A 6,283-nucleotide genomic window follows, 5' to 3' on the forward strand; every position below is an offset into this window, starting at 1 on the left:
TTGCTTAGTTTGTTCTTGCAATCTTCGAAAGTTGTAACTATTCGTAGATTGGAATTATGGCCACGAATATGAATGCAAAACCCAGGGATCAGACCTGATATCCGCCTCGTGCATGTCCTATGGGGGTCTGCGTTTATCCTTTCATTCCTTCAAGTGACATGTTTTTCTCGGAGTTTGAGGCTTGAAGCATTTTTCCCCTTCCTTGGTCATGGCCTTTGTTCCTAGGCTCTTGTGCCAAAAAATAATGCAGGTCTTTATTGGAAAATGGAACCCGAGAAAAACAAGCCGTGAAGGATTGTGACAAGCGTCTGAGCCCAAATTTCATTTGCTGTTTCTTTCAGCCAACGTGGTCGCAAAATTTGGTCATTGGTCCATTACGACGAGTTGGAGTCCCTGGATCCATATTATCCTGTCATGGGTTGACGGATGGGTTAGTTGAGTAAGTCAAGGCGATGATTTAATAGCGGATCCAAGGACCAGCCAACCAAACCTTGAGCTACTCTCAGGCTTAAAGGCCGACGTCCACTTGGACTTCAAAGCTGAAATGAAAGCCCCTTGGGCCTTGCAGTCATACCATGTTGGAAGGAGCTCCTTGAAACTAGCGAAACTTTGAGCATTGAAACCGAGAGATTCCGTTGAGAGATTGAAATACTCAAGAAGCACTTCTTACATGTCTTTGCGATATCATTTGGCTAGATTGGATATTGGACTTTCAATTGTGAAGCAGAACCCCCATAAATATGATTTTCATCCAATAAAGTGTCGAAGAAAAGGAAATTGTATCCATCTCTACTCCGGGAACTTATCTTGACACAATTGTGAAACTCACGCCTCATTTTCAATCAACTAATACTAGCCATTCCCACATTATATACATGAAACCAAATCGGAAAATTGAACTCGTGTCTAGAGGAAAAACTACTTTACAAAAGTTTGAATTCATTGCACCAAAACACACAAGTTAGATCAGGGGTGGAACAGAAAAATACAGAAGTTGCGAACGGACGAGGGACGTTGACAAAAGAAGCCATTTGTGACAGACAGACAGACAACGATAAATCTAATCGAGCAATGTCCTTCAAATAACAGGGTTTCCAAAGCTCCAATATCTGTGCATTCGCTGTTTGCATGTGAGGAAATCTAGCTAATTGGTACTTTCTTGACGACGCAAGAAAAGCAATTCGGGAAGAATATCTTCATCCTACAATTAGGGATATCGCTTTTTGAACACGACTACACATGTAATCATTGGAGAACTCGGGAAAGGCTTTTTCTTTCAAACGTTGTTGATAATTCGGACCCTCAAGATTTGTATTTTGACGCCCTAATCTTTGCAGCAGAGGCGGGTGCAGACATTTCCCAACAAAAACAATTTTGTACGCTTGGACCAAAATTTGAACGAGGCATTCCTGGAATGTTCCCGTTCCCCCCAAATTACCAAGAGTGAAATAAGATCACAAACCAGAAAGAGTTGGGATATTTGCAACCATTCTAGAGAGGGCTCTTTTCCTCACAAGCTCGGAGGAGATTGGTCGGATAAGTTCCTAATCGCCGGGTCTACAATTATGTGAGTTGTTTCGTGGATCAAATGTGTTCATGTTTGGATCCAGAATGGGTCCCGTCTCAATGGATAAAGCCGACTAGTCGTTTCATCCACGCTTAACTAACCGTCCATTGAGGTCGGGTTGGCGTCGAAACATTGATAAGGTACCACAAAGGCAACACTAGACTGCTAACCATGATAAAGCCTCGACAACCATTGACGGTGATGGCTGAGACCAACGGTTGGAAGGGCTTATAAATCGAGGCCAAACATGAGCCACTTGGATATTTGTTCTTTTGTTATTTCCACTCGAATTCCAAGGAGTTGTATTATATCATTCTGATGTTACTCAAGATCGAGTTTGCTTAGACTGTTCGACTGAATAGATGGTTGATCAATTGATTAATCAATTGGTTTATTCTTGAATTTGTTGTGCTTCGTGAAAGGATTGAGCCACATATTCCAGATCCCGATCAGTTAATCCGCCCAGGTTGGCTCGGCCCGATGGATAAATGTAGACCTTTTTCTCCACGGCTAAAAAGGCACATTGCTTGGGGGTTAATCCAGTGTAAGAAAACATGCCGTTTTGTCGAGTAATATGACTCCACAAGCCGGGACATCCATTCAATTGCTCCAAACGATCTCGCAACTTCCTCGGATTCTCCCTATGGCATGGAAAAATGCTCTCAATGAATAGCCCTGAAGGCCTCAATTGACCCATTCGGCGCCTAAAGTGGCCAGAAAAGGCCGGATGACTCACTTGATGCGGCTAGTCATGGATCGAACGGAATCGCGCCATTCGCTTTCCAGTTCTAGAGAGGAGAAGACTTCTCGAGCGATTTTCGCTCCGTAAGCCGCTCCGGGCCCAGTGAGACCAGTCAGACAATTGAAGATGGTGACCTTCAATCTTGGAATGATGGATCTTTAAAGAGAAAACCGAGACATGCCCGTCAGCTCGTTTGACGGATTGGAGAATGTTTGCCAGAAGGAGCTTTCAAGAATGTTCTGGAGGAGGACCCACTTCATGAGAGTGTGAAAAAATTGGCTCAAGACATTGCTTCAATCGTTATTGACATATTTATTTACCTTTGGCGGCAACTTCCATCATTTCCAGGTTTTTAAGACTTATCTAACCTTAGTTTTAATTGTTCTCCTGCGTTTGTTCGTTCCCATTCAAAATGCAATTTGTCAGTACAATCAATTAAGTGCAACAAAATCAAAAGGGGGTAATGGCAAAAACATGCATGTCATGTGCAAAGTCCAAGCTCATAGACTGCTTTCCATTCTAGTAAATTCTTATCCCCTTTATTGCGAGAAGCATGTCACATTGGATATTTTTGCATAATTGTATGTAGTTAGAGTATTTTTTCACTTTTAGGTTATTAGGCACTCTTTTGGGTTTTAATAGCTTAGTGAATATTAGTGGTTAATTCAAAGTGAGCCTCTGTTACAGATTGTTGATCATTATTGCGGTGCACTTACCTAAAAAAGCATTGATGCAGTATGGCAACATGAACAGAAAATAATGACTAACTCTCTTTTTCTTAATGATAGTTAGGTTTCCATTAATGAACCACTTAAAATTACGCCAAGAAGCTCAAAGCCGTAAGTGACTTACTTGATCCTAAGCAAGGACACGTTCAGTCAGGCTGTTGTTTGAGCTCTCTACTTCCGTTTACTTACTTATCGTTTACGACCATAAGGAAATTCGCGATCCTTTCCCATAAAGCCCCAGGGTTTTGGAGAAGCTTTGAGTGATGATCATTTCCATCCCAAGGGAAGCAAAATGTCTCATAGGCCATGCATCCTGATCCAGATCACCCGAGACAAAGCCCTGAAATGGCGAGCAATCAAACATTATGACCACACGTATTCTGTGTACATATCAGGTTAATTAATCTAAAACTTAATCAAAGGTCTGCGGATCGAAGGTGAATGGCATGTGGCCTGTCATGTCAAAGCACCCTCAGACAATGGGTCGCTAACGACGTTGGTTGAAATGGGGGATGGGGCGAATACATACCTGATAACATGAGTCAAAGACAGTCATCAAATCTCGGCTCTGCACAATTCTGGCTATAATCTGCCATTGTTCCTGGGTAGGATCAACTTCCGTGGGATTGTGAGCAGCAGGCTGGAAAATCACAACGGAACCTCGAGGAGCTGCCTCCAAGTCTTGAGTAAGACCCACAAAATCCAGACACTTGTTGGCCTCATCCCAATAACGGTAATGCATGAGGTGGGAGCCACTTTTCTAAGAGCAAATTGTAAATAAACAGGCTGTGCTCGCCCGGATATTCTTCCATGAATGGAGACAAGCTTAATCATTCTTCACTACGGTGATGTCAGCTATTCTTATACTAGCATTAAACTGAGAGCAAATGGCAAATAAAAACAGCCGTTTAATGAATGTGGTTTTTCCTTGCATTGGAGAGACAAACTAAAATGAAATAACAATAACTGAAATCTCATTAAACCGAGGGGCTTGATATTACTTTTCTTTTTTCGCCTTTTTTTCTTTTTAAGGTTGTATGCGTATGTCAAAGCGATTGAGGGTTACTACAAAAATTGTTCGTTCCATGCCCCTAGTCCTAAATACATCATGGAATGCATTCATGTGCTAGTTGTCTTACCTCAAGCATGCTATTAATGGCAAGCCACGTGGAATCACTGATATAAACATACTGGGTGGGCAAGATCCGTTTGAGGACCTCAAAGGCCACTCAAAGACCGTTACAGTTATCTGAGGTTTGGATAAACAACAACACTCCTCTTGAAGAGCTTGGTGGTCTTCTCCCAAAGTGATTCGGGCTACCCCCTCAGAGTAACCAGACAATCCATCCAGAGCAGTGTAATTATGGTTATCAAGCCCATTGTTAATCCTTTGAGCCAGTACTTGTTTAACTCACAACAAGGAAGACGTGGGGCAGGTCGTTTTCATCACGATATACTCCGATCAAAAGGTCGTCTTTGCTTGGATCTGTATCCTTTACGGCTTTGTCAATGAGGACAATATGAGACAGAATCGAAACTTTGGGGAGATTATCGAGTGCAGACATGTTGGGATACTGATGCTGAAAGCTCGAAGTCAAGTTTGCCCAGACACTGTTACGTAAAACAAACGACTTCCAAGATGCTTATTTTATATCCTTTTTGTGTAGTACCGTACTTGGCGATGGACTTTTGTTTTTTTTCGGACAAATGAGCGGGCCTGTGTCAATAATTTCTAAATCTAGTTATTTGAAGTCCTGACTCTATTGATTTGAAATGAAACAAATTCAAATTACAACGACCTTCTTTTCAAATTGGTTCAATTACGATGACTTTTCAATTAGACAATTTCCCCCTCTAGTACAAGTTACAAGTCATTTAAGAGTGGTTTACGAACCTTCTTTTGAAGCATTTTGTCAATTTTTGCTTGCAATTAGTTCGCAGGATTTCACTATGTTTGTTTTTTAGAGTCAAATGGCACCTCTTTTTGGCTATCAAAGCAACAACTCATGTGACGCTTTAAATATCGGAAAGAAAATTAGACTTGGCTGTCCAGGTAAAGGTAAGATGAAGGTAAAGAAAGGTAAGAAAAATCCCAATCATATATTTCTTCCCGCCCTCAACCAATCCTACATCCGGGGAACCAGTGGAAGTGGATAACCAAAGTTCAAGTGATGATCAAACTATGGAGAAAATCCGGCCAATTTCTTCTCTGGGAAGGGATGTGGAAACCAGTAACGGACAAGTGGATCAACCACATAATCCCAAAAAGCTTCAATCTAAATATTGTATATTCTGCAAAGATAGATCAAGACTCCTTTTCCTACGAGGAATGGATCGCTTTTGAGGGGTCTTTCTTTGTTCAAGTTAAAAGGATGGCCAACCAAAAGGGACTTATCGGTCACAGAAATTGCACAGCACTTTTCACAAAGTACTGCATCAGTCATGGTGTCATTGAATACGAAAATGAGAAAGTCGAGCATTTTCCAAAGAAGTCAGTTCAACCGCCATTATTTGAAGCCATACGCTTCCGGACATGGGATTTACACTAAGAAATTCCGCACATTTACCATATCCCAGCCAAATAACTGGAATTGCCAGATGAAGACCTCATCTAAACCTTCTAAAGAGAGGGATGGGAACAATGTACATTGATACACTCTTGTCCAATCGATCATAAAACATGTTACAACTAACTGAGGGGTTTTTGACGCAGATTGGCTCTTAAACCCATAAGACAATTAAATTCAGTTTGAATGGGCTTGTACCAAAAACAAACACTAGGTACAAGGTAAAAATGGTGCTAGGTTTGTAAATTCCAAGTCTTCAACCTCCACATCAATTAAGACCAGATGCCATACTGTAGCGAGTGAATCCATCCCACTTTTTATTATTTTTGGATTTGGCTTGTCACAGGCTTTTCTAACCGCTACAGGGAATGTAATCCCCAGTACTATTAAAATGAAAGGTTATAATTCGTCTATTTGTTACCTTTCAAACTTTATATAACATTTGGTCTATCAACGAGTTTGATTTGGCAGACTGAGTTAGTCCTTGAATGTAGGGTTGATCTGGAATGCAATCTAAAGAATTGTCCAAGTCTGACTTGAAAGATGCTACCGGATCAACAAGGCCTACGTATTCCCTAGGAACATAAGAGGGAAGCAAACTAAACATTGAAGGAGCCCGAGAAAGAAGAGATGTGGATTTCATTGTTCGAACTAGCCTGCATTCTCGAGGGCTTGAAGG

At 41.3% G+C, this 6,283-nt stretch overlaps 1 pseudogene; it reads right to left on the reverse strand.

The window, feature by feature from the left end:
- Positions 1–1,682: 1,682 nt before the first annotated feature.
- Positions 1,683–4,617, reverse strand: LOC131880629 (aspartate aminotransferase, cytoplasmic-like; annotated as a pseudogene).
- Between the last annotated feature and the right edge of the window lie 1,666 nt (positions 4,618–6,283).

This window comes from Tigriopus californicus, chromosome 5 (genome assembly GCF_007210705.1).
Source record: "Tigriopus californicus strain San Diego chromosome 5, Tcal_SD_v2.1, whole genome shotgun sequence".
Taxonomy (NCBI): Eukaryota; Metazoa; Arthropoda; class Copepoda; order Harpacticoida; family Harpacticidae; genus Tigriopus; species Tigriopus californicus.